This window comes from Ursus americanus, chromosome 12 (assembly GCF_024610735.1).
Source record: "Ursus americanus isolate L20-20 chromosome 12, mUrsAme1.1.p, whole genome shotgun sequence".
NCBI lineage: Eukaryota > Metazoa > Chordata > Mammalia > Carnivora > Ursidae > Ursus > Ursus americanus.
Window position 1 is genome coordinate 3,927,901 of NC_142138.1, and position 15,182 is coordinate 3,943,082.

The following is a 15,182-nucleotide window of genomic DNA, read 5'->3' on the forward strand; positions in this document are numbered from 1 at the left end:
GCCTTTATGATGGTCCATTATTCCAGTTAACGAATAAACAATCACCATGCTGCACAATTAATAAACTTATCTTTTGTGTATGTGTGCATCTTTGTGTAATAACTGTACAGAAAGAACTGTATGAGACGGTTTCATGCCAGCAGCAGCAGTGCCTAAGTATTCATCATGCAGAACAAACATCATGTGCAAGACTTGTAGAAATCGCCTATCCTTATACAAGCATAAGGCAAGTGATATTTAATAAAAAATTAATAATGTGTTAGTTTTCTTACTGTTTTAAAACTTTGCTTTCAAGATTAACATACAGGGCACCTGGGTGGCTCAGTCATTAAGCATCTGCCTTCGGCTCAGGTCATGACCGCAGGGTCCTGGGATCGAGCCCCGCATCGGGCTCCCTGCTCAGCGGGAAGCCTGCTTCTCCCTCTCCCACTCCCCCTGTTTGTGTTCCCTCTCTCGCTGTGACTCCCTCTGTCAAATAAATAAAATCTTTAAAGAAAAAAAAAAGATTAACATACAGTATAAACATCTCTCCCCCACCACACCCAAATTGGGGAAACTGTATCACTATCATCACAGGTAAGTGGTTTTTAAAAAATGTAACAATGTTTCCAATACTGTACTACGAATATGACTGTTGTATTGTATGCCATAAAAACTTTATAACAACTCATTCATTAGTATATAGGCTACCATGAAGCAATCATGTTGATTATACTAGGCTACTATAAAAACCAATTATATGCTGTTTCTTTGTTATCAACCATGAATTGTTTTACTTGTAAATAAATATGAATTTCTTTTTCACATTACCTTTTTCATTTTTGATGTCTTGTGTGAGTAATACATACAATATCTATGGTGTTTTGTATCATATAAGACAATACTGATGTAGGTACTGACAGACAATTCATTTGTGAAAAGATGATGTAAGCTTACAGTACCAATAAATATAGTACAGTACTGTAAATGTATTTTCCTTATAATTTCCTTAATAACATTTCTTCTCTAGCTTACTTTATTGTAAGAATACAGAATATAATACATATACAAAATAAATGTTAATCAGCTATTTATATTATCAGTAAGGCCTGCAGTCAACAGTAGGCTATTAGTAGCTAAGCTTTAGAAAAGTCAAAAGTTGTAAGTGGATTTTTGACGTGCAGAGGTTGGCACCCCTAACCCTCAGGCTGTTGAAAGATCAATGGTAATTGTCAAATCACTATGTTATATACCTGAAACTAATAATATAATATTATATGGCAACTATACTTCAACTAAAAATGAAAAAAAAAAGATAATGGGAAAATCTCCAAACTTTTGAAGAGTTTGAAAACAGAAAAACAATAGAGAAAAATCATTGAGGCCAAAAGCTGGCTCTCTGGAAGATAAATAAAAAAGATAAACCTCTACCAAGACTGACAAAGAAAAAAAGAGAAGACACAAATTACCAATTTTAGGAATGAAAGCGGTAATGTCGCTACAGACCATGTAGACATTAGAAGGATTATGAAGAATGATTATGGATAATTCTACATACACAAATCCAACAAACTGGATTAAATGAATGAATCTCTCAAAAACTCAGAACTACCAAAACTCACCAGAGATTAAACAGGTAACTTGAATAGTTCTATATTTATTAAAGAAATTAAATGTCTAGTTAAAATTCTTCCGGGGGCGCCTGAGTGGCTCAGTCAGTTAAGCATCTGACTCTTGATTTCGGCTCAAGTCATGATCTCAGGGTCGTGAGAACAAGCCCCAAGATGGGCTCTGCACTGGGCATGGAGACTACTTAGGATTCTCTCTCTCTCTCTTGCTCCCTCTGTCCCCCTCCCTATCTCTAAAGAATGAATGAATGAATGAATGAATGAATAAATAAATAAATAAATAAATAAATAAGTAAGTAAATTCCTTCTGAAAAATAAATCTCCCAAGAACAGATGGTTTCACAGGCAAATTCTTCCAAATATTTAAAGAAGAAATAACACCAGTTTTATATGATTTCTTCCAGAAAATAGAAGTAAAAGAAACAGTTTCAAGCTCATGTTATGAGACCAGCACTTCCCTGGTACTAAAACCAGACAAAATCAGATAAAGTAAAGAAGGAAGGAGAAGAGAAAGAAGTTGAGAAGAAAACAACAGACCAATATCCCTCATGATCATAGACACAAGAATTCTCATCAAAATATCTGCATATTGAATCTAGAATAACACACCACAACAAAGGTGGCTTTATCCTGTAAATGTAAGGTTAGCTCAATATTTGAAAATCAACCTACATAATCCACCATATTAACAATATACATTAAAAAATATGATCTTACGAACAGATACAGAAAAAAGCATTTCAGGGGCGCCTGGGTGGCTCAGTTGTTGGGCATCTGCCTTCGGCTCAGGGCACGATACCGGTGTTCTGGGATCGAGCCCCACATCAGGCTCCTCTGCTGGGAGCCTGCTTCTTCCTCTCCCACTCCCCCTGCTTGTCTCTCTCTCACTGGCTGTCTCTCTCACTGGCTGTCTCTGTGTCAAATAAATAAATAAAATATTTTTTAAAAAAAGCATTTCGACAAAACATAACACCCATTCATGATAAAAAATAAATTTTAAAAAACTCTTGGGATGCCTGGGTGGCTCAGTTGGTTAAGAGTCTGCCTTCAGCTCAAGTCATCATCCCAGGGTCCTGGGATTGAGTCCTACTCAGGCTCCTTGCTCAGTGTGGAGCCTGCCTCTCCCTCTGCCTGCCACTGCCCCTACTTATGCTCTCTGACAAATAAATAAATAAAATCTTTTTTAAAAATGGGAAAGAAAGTTAAAAAAAAAAAAAAACTCTTAGCAAACTAGGAATAGAAGGAAAGTTCCTCAACCTGATAAAGGGTATTATCTACAAAAACTCTCCAGCCAACACATTCGAACTGATCAAAGATTCAATGCCTTCCTTTTAAGACCCAGAATAATGCAAGAATATATACTTCCACCACTCCCATTCAGTATCATACTGGAAATCTTAGCTGGTGCCACATGGCAAGAAAAAGTGATATAAAGCCTACAGTTTGAAAAGGAAGAAATACAATTATCACTTTTCAAAAATTCATGACTGTCTACATAGAAAGTCCCAAGGAAATAACAAAAAAATTCCTAGAACTAATAAGTGCATTTAGCAAGGAGCTGGTTACAGGTCAACATATAAAATTCAGTATTTCCTTATACTAGCAATGTATAAATGGAAACTGAAATTTTAAGAAATAACCAATTATAAAAACTTCAAAAAAAGTAAAATATGTAATTATGAGTCTAACAAAACATATACAGGATCTATATGCTGAAAACTACAAATGAGTGATGAAAGAAACCCAGGAAGACCTAAATAGAGATACCTACTGCTGTTCACAGATTAAAAACTCAACATAGTAAAGATTTCAATTTTCCCAAAATTGATATATAGGTTTAATATAATACCAATCAAATTCAAAAATTTTTTAAATTTAGACAAGCCAATTCTAAAAGGAACTGGAACAGCTAAAATAATTCTGAAAGATAATTGGTTAGAAGAATCACACTAACTGATCTGAAGACTTACTATAAATGGGGCGCCTGGGTGGCTCAGTTGGTTAAGCGTCTGCCTTTGGCTCAGGTCATGATCCCAGGGTCTTGGGATCGAGTCCCACATCAGGCTCCCTGCTCAGCAGGGAGTCTGCTTCTCCCTCTCCCTCTGCTCCTCCCTCCTGCTCATGCTCCCGCTCCTTCTCTCTCTCTCAAATAAACAAATAAATAAAATCTTAAAAAAAAAAGACTTACTATAAATACAGTAATCAAGACAGTGTGGTAATGGGATAAACACATAAATCAATGAAACAGAACAGAGAATCTAGAAATAGATCCACACAAATACAGCCAACTGATTTTTTTTTTAAGGATTTTATTGATTTATTCAATCGACAGAGATAGAGACAGCCAGCGAGAGAGGGAACACAAGCAGGGGGAGTGGGAGAGGAAGAAGCAGGCTCATAGCGGAGGAGCCTGATGTGGGGCTCGATCCCATAATGCTGGGACCACGCCCTGAGCCGAAGGCAGACACTTAACCGCTGTGCCACCCAGGTGCCCCCAGCCAACTGATTTTTGACAAAGATGCAAAAGCAATTCAATGAAATAAGAATAGTCTTATTCTTATATAGGGTTGGACACTGAACATCTAACTGAAAGAAAAAAAAAAGAATATTGACCTAAACTTCACCTTTTGTACAAAAAATAATTCAAAATGGATTACAGACTAAATGTAAAATGCAAAATATTTAGAACAACACTCAGGTTGTTGAAAGATCAACTGTAATTGTCAAATAACTATGTTGTACACCTGAAACTAATAATATAATATCATATGGCAACTATAGAATAAAACATTGAAAATAATGTTTATTTTCAGTCAACTTTTTTACTGTGATATTTTCTAAAAAATTTTTAAGTTAAGGGGAAAAAGAGAAGAGGAAGAACAACTAAAAGAGACTGAGAAGTAGGTGCCCAAGGAGGTAAGAGAAAAACTTAAGAACGTCGTATCCTGGAAACCTTGTGAAGAAAATAAATCAAGGATCAGAGAGTGATCAAATACTACTACTGATAGCAGCTATCAGTACTACTGATAGTCAAGTTAGAAAAAGAAATGACAATTAGCAATGTAGAGGTCATTGGTGACTTTGATGAGGACAGACTGGGAACTGGCTGAAATGGGTTTAAGAGAAAATAAGAGAGAAATTGGGAGTTAACAAGTATAGAAACCTCTTAAAGTTTTGCTACAGATAATAAAGAAATAGAAACAATAGCTAACAGAAGTTAACAGAGTTATAAAAAAGATTTTTTTTAAACGGCAAGAAATAAAACTATGTTTATCTGATAATGGGACTATCCAATAGAGAATGAAGTTTGATGATGCAGTCCAAATTATTTTACATACAACTTTTCTAAGCACTTACACTATTAACTTTGTTCCCACACAATGCAAACCCCATATGGTAACCCAAAAGTCTGGAAACACAGGCAAATATACCTGTCATCAAGGACTTCTTTGACTTTAAATATATATAAAAATATCAATGTTTCCAGACTTCATGGATATTATATACACACAACTGCAAATATACATACTCATACGGACCATAAGCTCCCTAAGGACAGCTATTATGTCTTACTTATCTCTGCAGTCCTGACAGCTAGGGGAGTATAAGGAACAGTCAGTATTCAATTAAAAATATTTGCTAAATGGATAAAGTATGTAATAAGTCAGTCAGACTTAAAAAAAAGGATTTAACTCTATTAACCAGATCTATTATAAATCAACCTACTTTCCAATGAATATCTGATACAGCACAATTAATTCGCTGATTTCCCTGTCCACTCCTGACCCACATGATCATCCTTGGTCCTATACCACCCAATTTCTGGTATTAACTATAAACCTAGCTGAATTTTTCTGAGTTTTCATTGCTGTAATATAGAGTCCTTGGGCATAAATAAAAAGTTTTGGATAAGACGATTTCATCTTTTTTTATTAATAAAGGTTTTATTATCTTTAATAAAAAAAAGATGAACATTATCAACTTCAGAAAGAAACATACCTAAAAACCTAAATTCTGTGAGAAATCTTAATTCAAAACATGGCTAAACTCTCTATGTAGATACCAGTTTACATGAAATCTCATATTGAAGAAATAATTTTCCTATATAAACCCCACTCCAATTACTACAAAGAAAAGGGGAAAATATATATATATGTAGCAATTTGCCAGCTTCACTAGTAAATGTACAATTACCGTCATAGGAAAGGTCCCTGCTTTGCAGAACTCTACGTGCATTCAAAATAGTTCTAAGAAAGGCCTCTAATCTGTTCTATTGTTAGTCAAGTGGTTTATACATGCAGAAAAAAAGAAAAGAAAATCATTTAGATGTATATAATATGGAAAGAAAAAATGGGGACAGAAGAAATCACCTCAACAACTCTTACTTTTCTCCTTTCCAAAAATCCCTTCTTATTATTACCCCTTTCTCATTCCTCCCTCCCAAAAGGGGGGGGGGGGGGAGCCAGGACCCTTGCCAAACCCCACAAAAACCCTTAGGCCTCTCTCAGGCATGCAAATGTAATTTTCTACCCAGACAACACACTCCCTTTTTAATGAACTCCAAAAACAATCTGTGAATGCCCACAGAAGAGAAAAGAGGAAAATTGCAATGAAAGAAAATACAAACAGAGAGATGTGGGGGAGGGTCAAGATGGATATGGCAAGTCCAGAGTTTAAATAGACATAAAAGATAATGAAGGTGAAGGGACTGTAATCAAACAAAATGGTCTGCAGGCTGTCATTTCATACAAATTAGAGTCAGAGAAATATATGAATATTCACTTGAATAAAAATCATTCATTATAGGAGTAGTCCTTCAAGTAAAAAGATCTCTGTCAAGGCCTAATGTGGCTGTCACTCTTTGTTCCATTTTGTAATTTAAAAACAAAAACAAAACAAAAAACTGTATATAAACAAAAAAAGAGAAAAAATAATTTTACATATGCACCCGCCTCTAAAACAGTCAAGAGCAGGAGCAAGTTTCTTCATAATATAACCAAATACTATGTCAAAATTAGATATTCAAAGAATGTTAATAAATGACAAGAGACACTTCAGTCAGTCACATGATTCAGGATCCCTCCAGATGCACATTATGATTCAGCTTTGAACAGTAAACAGAGTAGGCCACAGGGTAGGGTGGGAGGACTTGAAGAAAAACACAATGCAGGAAAGGTCGTCAAAATGAAAACTGTCTTCTTGCCTTGCAATTTGAAGAGAAGTTTTATTGAAAAAAAAAAAAGCTTTAAACCAATTTAGGCCAAAATAATTACAACATTTTACAATCCAACCTCTTAATGATGAATAGAATTCTTCTCCCTGCTTAAGGATCAAATTGGTTGGGCTCTACACTTGTCTGGCACCATGCTGTGGGCTATTTCCTTTAATATATAACCAATCAAAGATGTATTCAGGCTTTTGTGAGATCCAAAGCTTTGCTAACTGCATATTCTAGAGCATATGAAGTTTCTCTAACAGGAGCAGACAAAGCTATATACAGTGATAGCCTCCCTTGGACAGCTAATGTTCAGTGGCCCCTCCTTTCTTAAAGGTAGACACTGAACCCTTTTATGATACACCAAATAGATACTTTTTCTTGTAATACTTACAGTACTTGTTCTATAATATATTACTTTTTCTCCTGTCAATCTGTATCAACATACCACACGATCAAAGCTGCTTAGGAGAGTGACAAAGAAAACAAACTCTTCAAAATACCTAATTGTTAAAAACACCATAATCTGCAAGTACTAACTGAAAGATAATACTACTTTATCAGACTCAATGATAAATGTCATCAACTGAATATACAATTTAGCTTAGATCTTTATAGGGTGACTATGCCAACATAAGGTATACATAAACCCTATACCACACTGTTAAATTTATGATTTACAGGTGAAAGTAATGTTACATATTGGTACACATTATATAGCATTATCTACATAAGTAAAAGACTAAATATATAAGCCTTTTAAGACCTTTCTAACAAAATTCATTAAGGTAACCAAGTTAAATCAAAGATGTAAGGTGAAAGAACATACATTAACAGTATTACCTGAATTAAATCTTGCTTTCATTTATCTATAACACGCACATCACCCAAGACACCCACATAGAAGTACAGAACACAAGTATCTGTTCATATTGAAAAATGACATGTATCTTTGTAATAAATCTATTTCAAGTTTATTACATTTTTTACAAAACAATATTTTGTCCATTCCCCCCTTAAAATCATGTAAAAACACAAATTAATGATATAATAACTTTTAGACTACCATAAAAAAGCTGCTATAAAAAAACTCTTTGAAAAATATTTGGGTTGGGGCACCTGGGTGGCTCAGTCAGTTAAGTGTCTGCCTTCGGGGCTCAGGTGAAGCCCTGAGGTGGGCTCCCTGCTCAGCAGGGAGACTGCTTCTCCCTTTCCCTCTGCCATTCTCCACACTTGTGCTCTCTGGCTCTCTCTATCTCTCTGTCAAATAAATAAATACAATCTTAAAAAAATATTTGGGTTTTTTTAAAGATTTCTTTCTTTATTCCAGAGAGAGAGAGAGCACACGACCTAGCGGGGGGGGGGGGGGAGCGGCAGAGGGAGAGGGAGAAAGAGTCCAAAGCAGACTCCACACTGAGTGCAGACCCCAATGCAGGGCTCAATCCCACTCCCGAGCTGAAACCAAGAGTTGGACTACTTAACCGACTGTGCCACCTAGGCGTCCCTCATTAAAAGATATTTAACATCACTGATCATTAAGAAAATGTAAATCAAAACCACAATGTTCACACCCCCTGTAATGGCCATAATCAAAACAACAGAAAATAACGTGTTGACAACAATGTAAAGAAGGAGAAACCCTTTTACATTGCTGGTTGGAATGTAAAATGGTACAGCCAGTATAGAAAACAATTTGGCAGTTCCTTAAAAAGTTGAACACAAAATTACCATATGACCCAGCAACTACATTTCTAGGTATATACCCAAGAAAAATAAAAACATATGACCACCCAGAAACTTGTACACAAATGTTTATAGCAGTGTTATTCATAACAGCCAAAAGGTAGAAACAATCCAATATCCATCAACTGATGAATGGATAAACAAATTGTGGTATGTCCATACAACAGAATATTATTCAATTATAAAATAAAAAAGTACGATCCTACAACTTGGATAAACTTGAAAACATTAAGAGAAAGAAGCCAGACACAAAAGGTCACATATGAGATGATTCATTTACATGAAATACCCAGAACAGGCAAATCCCTAGAGACACAAAGCAGGTTACAGGTTTCCAGAGGATAAGAATGACAATTTAATAAATACAGGGTGTTCTCCTGGAGTGATGAAAAAGTATCAAAATATCAGAAAGGTAGTAGTGCACAACTCTGTGAATGCATCAAATGCCAGTAAGTTGTATACTTTTAAAATGATTGTGTTGTATGAATTTCATCTCAACAAAAATAAGTAAAAGCTTTTATATTTTTAAAAGTTAGGACAAAATAGTATATAAATGTAATACACTATATGCTTCAAGGAGAAAAAGAGAGAAAGTAGAAAGTAAAATAAGATCATTAACTATGGTAAAGGTAATAGTGAGATTCAAAGGATACCATTTAAAAATGACAAACCACAGGGGTGCCTGGCTGGCTCAGTTGGTGGAGCATGTGACTCCTGATCTCAGGGTTGTGGGTTTGAGCCCCACGTTGGGTGTAGAAATTATTTAAAAATAAAGTCTTTAAAAATATTAAAAATAAAACTGACAAACCAAAAAGTAAAAGATTAAGTTAAAGAAAGATTATTGTAGGCATGATAAAAAGCATAAACATTAAAGATAACCACTAGAATAACAAACAACAGATTTTTCATATGTCAAAAGAAATCTTAAGAGAACAAAGGCATAGAAAAAAGAAAAGCTTCCAGTATATAATACAGCAAATTAAAACATAAATAATAATACAACAGCACTGAGATCAAATATGTCAGTCACATCAATAAGTGGAAATGGGCTTAACATATATAAAAAGCCCTCAGCAAATATCATTTTCAATGTGGAAAAACTGAGAGCTTTTCCCCGAAGGTCAGGAACATGGCAGGGATGCCCCTATTACCACTGCTGTTCAATATAGTACTAGAAGTCCTAGCCTCAGCAATCAGACAACAAAAAGAAATAAAAGGCATCTGAATCAACAAAGAAGAAGTCAAATTCTCACTTTTTGCACCTGACATGATACTCTTTGTGGAAAACCCAAAGGACTCCACCCCAAAATTGCTAGAACTCAAACAGGAGTTCAGCAAAGCGACAGTATATAAAACCCAATGCACAGAAATCAGTTGCATTTCTATACACTAACCATGAGACAGAAGAAAGAGAAATCAAGGAGTCAATCCCATTTACAACTGCACCCAAAACCATAAGATACCTAGAAATAAACCTAACCAAAGAGGCAAAGGATGTGTACTCAGAAAACTATAGAACACTCAGGAAAGAAACTGAGGAAGACACAGAGAAATGGAAAAATATTCTATGCTCGTGGATTGGAAGAATAAATACTGTTAAAAAGTCTATGCTACTCAGAGCAATCTATACATTCAATGCAATCCCTATCAAAATACCATCAACTTTTTTCACAGAACTGGAACAAATAATCCTAAAATTTGTATGGAACCAGAAAAGACCCTGGATAGCCAAAGGAATGTTGAAAAAGAAAACTAAAGCTGGTAGCATCACAATCCCAGACTTCAAGCTCTATTACAAAGCTGTAATCACCAAGATAGTATGGTACTATCACAAAAGCAGACACATAGATTAATGGAACAGAATAGAGAACCCAGAAATGGACCCTCAACTCTATGGTCAACTAATCTTTGACAAAGCAGGAAAGAATATCCAATGGAAAAAAGAAAGTCTCTTCAACAAACAGGGCTGGGAAATTGGACAGCGACATGCAGAAGAATGAAACTGGACCGTTTCCTTACTCCAGACACAAAAACAGACTCAAAGTGGATGAAAGACCTAAATGTGAAACAGAAATCCATCAAAATCCTAAAGAACGCAGGCAGCAACCTCTGTGACCTTTACCACAGCAACTTCTTGCTAGACACGTCTCCAAAGGCAAGGGAAACAAAAGCAAAAATGAACTATTGGGACTTCATCAAGATAAAAAGCTTTTGCACAGCAAAAGAAACAGTCAACAAAACCAAAAGACAACCAACAGAATGGGAGAAGATATTTGCAAATGACATATCAGATAAAGGGCTAGTATCCAAAATTTATAAAGAACTCATCAAACTCAACACCCAAAGAACAAATAATCCAATCAAGAAATGGGCAGAAGACATACATAGACATTTCTCCAAAGAAGACATACAAATGACCAACAGACACATGAAAAAATGTTACAAATCACTTGACATAAGGAAAATACAAATCAAAACCACAATGAGATACCACCTCACACGGGTAAGAATAGCTAAACTTAACCACTGAGGAAACGAGAGATGTTGGTGAGGATGTGGAGAAAGGGGAACCTTTTTACACTGTTGGTGAGAATGCGAGCTGGTGCAGCCACTCTGGAAAACAGTATGGAGGTTCCTCAAAACGTTGAAAATAGAGCTACCCTACGACCCAGCAATTGCACTACTAAGTATTTACCCCAAAAATACAAATGTAGTGATCTGCGCCCTAATGTTATAGCAGCAATGTCCACAATAGCCAAATTTATATACATATAATGGAATATATATATATAATGGAATTATATATATATTATATATTATATAATGGAATGGAATTATATATATTATATTATCTATTATATAGTGGAATGGGATTATATAATGGAAATATATATAATGGAATTCAGCCATCAAAAAAATGAAATCTTGCCATTTGCAACAACACGGGTGGAACTAGAGGGTGTTATGCTAAGCGAAATAAGCCAATCAGAGAAAGACAATTATCATATGCTCTCGCTGATATGTAGAATTTAAGAAACAAAACAGAGGATCATAGGAGAAGAGAGGAAAAAATAAAACAAGATGAAATCAGAGAGGGAGACAAACCATAAGAGACTCTTAAGCATAGGAAACAAACTGAGGGTTGCTGGAGGGGAGAGGGTTGGCTGAATGGGGTAACTGTGTGAGGGACATGAAGGGGGGACATGATGTAATGAGCACTGGGTATTATATAAGACTGATGAATCACTGACCTATACCTCTGAAACCAATAATATATATTAATTGAATCTAAATAAAATTTTTTTAAAAAGGAAATGAGCTTAATTTGCTTATTGAAAGAGATTTTCAATTGGCTCATAAGAAAATCTAAATTTATGCTGAATATAAGATATACACCAAACAGAGATTTAGAAATACTTTTAAAAAAGGAATGAGCAAAGAAATAATAAGGAAATGGAAACAATAAGAAAGCAATTCTGTTTTCAGATGAAGTAGAATCAGGGGCGCCTGCGTGGCTCAGTCGTTAACTGTCTGCCTTCGGCTCAGGGCGTGATCCCAGAGGTCTGGGATCAAGCCCCACATCGGGCTCCTCTACTGGGAGCCTGCTTCTTCCTCTCCCACTCCCCCTGCTTGTGTTCCCTCTCTCGCTGGCTGTCTCTCTCTCTGTTAAATAATAAAATCTTAAAAAAAAAAAAAAAAGATGAAGTAGAATCAGGCCAAAATTATTAAATAAGACAAAGTAAGATATTTTATAATGTTAAAAGCCAAAATTAAAGATGAAGACAAAATCCACCCATATAAAGCAGAAACACCAGAAGAAAAAATACGAAATTGATAGAAACCACTAGTAGTGGAATGCTTTAACATACCACTCTTAATAAAAGATAGGTAAAGCAGACCAACAATAAGAATGCATATAGAGGGGCGCCTGGGTAGCGCAGTCGTTAAGCGTCTGCCTTTGGCTCAGGGCATGATCCCGGCATTCTGGGATCGAGCCCCACATCAGGCTCCTCCGCTAGGAGCCTGCTTCTTCCTCTCCCACTCCCCCTGCTTGTGTTCCCTCTCTCGCTGGCTGTCTCTGTCTAATAAAGAAATAAATAAATCTTTAAAAAAAAAAAAGAATGCATATAGACGCGTGCCTGGGTGGCTCAGTCAGTTAAGCATCTGCCTTTAGGTCATGGTCCCAGGGTCTTGGGATTGAGCCCCATGTCTGGCTCCCTGCTCAGTGGGGAGTCTGCTTCTCCCTGTCCCTCTGACTCAGACCCTCCCGGGTGCTTGTGCTCTCTCTCGCTCGCTCGCAAATGAAAAAATAGGAAAAAAAATCCTCAAAAAAAGGATGCATACAGAAAGATCTAACAATATAATCAATAAGAGCTCATGAAGACAGATATAGATATCAGTATAAATAAAACACTGCACTCTGAAAATAGAATACCTTCTTCTCAAGTGCACATGGAATGTTCACAAAAACTGATCAAAAAACATCGGTAAATTCCAGAAAGCAGTAACATTAAAACAACAAGCTATCATTATAAAGCAACAAAATTAAAGAAACAAAAAGACCCTTGACCTAAAAGTGAAAAAAAGTCTTCTATTAAATAACTCTTGAGTGAAGGGGGAAATACAAACAGAAATGATGGGATTTCTGAAAAATAACAACAAAAACACTACATATCAGAATCTATGGTATCCCTTTAAAGCAGTGATCAAAAGAAAAAATTCATAGCATTAAGCATCTATATCAATAAAAATAAAATAATGAAACTAATTAAATTTCCATCTCAAAAAGCTACAAGAACAAAATTAAACGGAAAGAAAACACAGCAAATAAGAACGGTGAAAGCAGAAATTAATGAGGTGGAGAACAGAAATTAGTTGATGAAATTAATAAATTAAAATCCTGGATCTTTGAAAAAAGTCAACAAAATAAGACAATATAGGAGAAAACGTCCTTTACAACAACAATAAAAAGGACAAAATAATCAGAATAAACTTAAGAAATGTTCAAGTCTGTATGAAGGAACCCATAAAACAGGGGTGCCGTGCCTGGGTGGCTCAGTCAGTTAAGCATCTGCCTTCAGCTCAGGTCATGATCCCAGGGCCTGGGATCGAGCCCTGCATCGGGCTCCCTGCTCAGAGGGGAGCCTACTTCTCCCTCTCCCTCTGCTGTTTCCCGTTTGTACTCTCTTTCTCTCTGCCAAATAAATAAATAAAATCTTAAAAAAAAAAAAAAAAGAAAGAAACCCATAAAACATTCTGTAAAGATCAAAAGTGCCTGTTAGTTAGGATGTTTCAACAGCATCAAAATTTTAGTATGCCCTAAGTTAACATAATGAATACCAACAAACTTCTTTTTCTGGAGCTAGACAAGTTGTATTAAAATTCATATGGAAAAAAAGACACAAAACAATAGGTAAGAAAACACTGAAAAGAGAAAGCTCTAAGTAGGTATTACTACCAGATATAAAACATGTAAAACCTTTAAAAGTCATACTGGCACATGAGTACACAGAAAGACCTATGGAATAAAACAGCAAGTTCAGAAACTGACTCAGTTTGGAAGTACATGATAAAAGCGGCATTTCAAATCACAAGGGCAAAGATGGACTTTTAAATAAATGACTTTAGGACAACTGCAAAAGAAAGAAAATTAGATCTACTTTTCATACCATATACAAGAATAAACTTCAAAGGGCTCAGAGATCTAAATGCAGAAGATGAAACTATACAAGTACCAGAAGAAAACATGGGTAGGTTTCTTTATAACCCGGATACAGGGGGAAGCTTTTAACTATAATAAAAATCCAGAAGGATAAAAGAAAAGATTGTTAAACTTGATTACACAAAAATGAAGAAACAATTGTATGGTCCCAAACATCATAAAGTCAAAAGACAAATGACAACTTGCTGAAGGACTTCTAAAAGTTAAGAAGGAGGACAACAAAATCTGGAGGTCCTTTTAAAAACTGAGAAAAAAACCAAAAACCCTTCTAAAATTTGAAGCAAAAATCCCTCACAAGCCCTTTGAGATACTGAGGAAAAAATGGAGAAGAGACATCAATAGAAAATTTACAAAGGAAGATATAAAAATGTGTTCAATTTTTAAACGATCCTTAAATATATGAAAAGATGTTCAACTTCACTCATAACTTGAAAAATGCAATTTAAAAATATACTGACTACCATTTCTCACCCACTAGATGGGCAAAAATTTAAAAGTATGACAACTCATTCCCTTGGTGAGTCCATGTGGAAATAGGCACTCATAAACTGCTGCTAAGAATGGAAACTGGTATAACCCTTTGAAGGGGGAATTTGGCAATAACTACAAAGCTACATATTCAGTTTTATCCTCTGACCTAGCAATCCCACTAATAAGAATTTATTCTGCAATAATATCTACATAATCATATGCAAGTTTATTTATTGCAGCAAAATAATACCCAAACATAGGAGATTGACTGAATAAACCACAGTACTATAATGCATACATACCTCAAGGTATGTATAAGGTATGCATGTGCAGTTGTTTAAAAAAAAAATCTCTATTAACTGATATGGAGTGATTTCCAGCATATGTTGTTAAGTGGGGAAAAAAAGCAAACTTCCAAAGAGTA

At 35.5% G+C, this 15,182-nt stretch overlaps 1 protein-coding gene and 1 non-coding gene across 2 annotated transcripts in view; one reads left to right on the forward strand and one right to left on the reverse strand.

Annotated features, from left to right (window-relative positions):
• The window catches only part of ZSWIM5 (zinc finger SWIM-type containing 5), a 198,221-nt gene that overhangs the window by 140,202 nt on the left and 42,837 nt on the right, over window positions 1–15,182 (reverse strand). The window lies entirely within an intron of this gene.
• On the forward strand, window positions 9,246–9,318 carry TRNAR-CCU (transfer RNA arginine (anticodon CCU)). The gene has a single exon. It is a non-coding gene; the product is annotated as a tRNA-Arg (tRNA).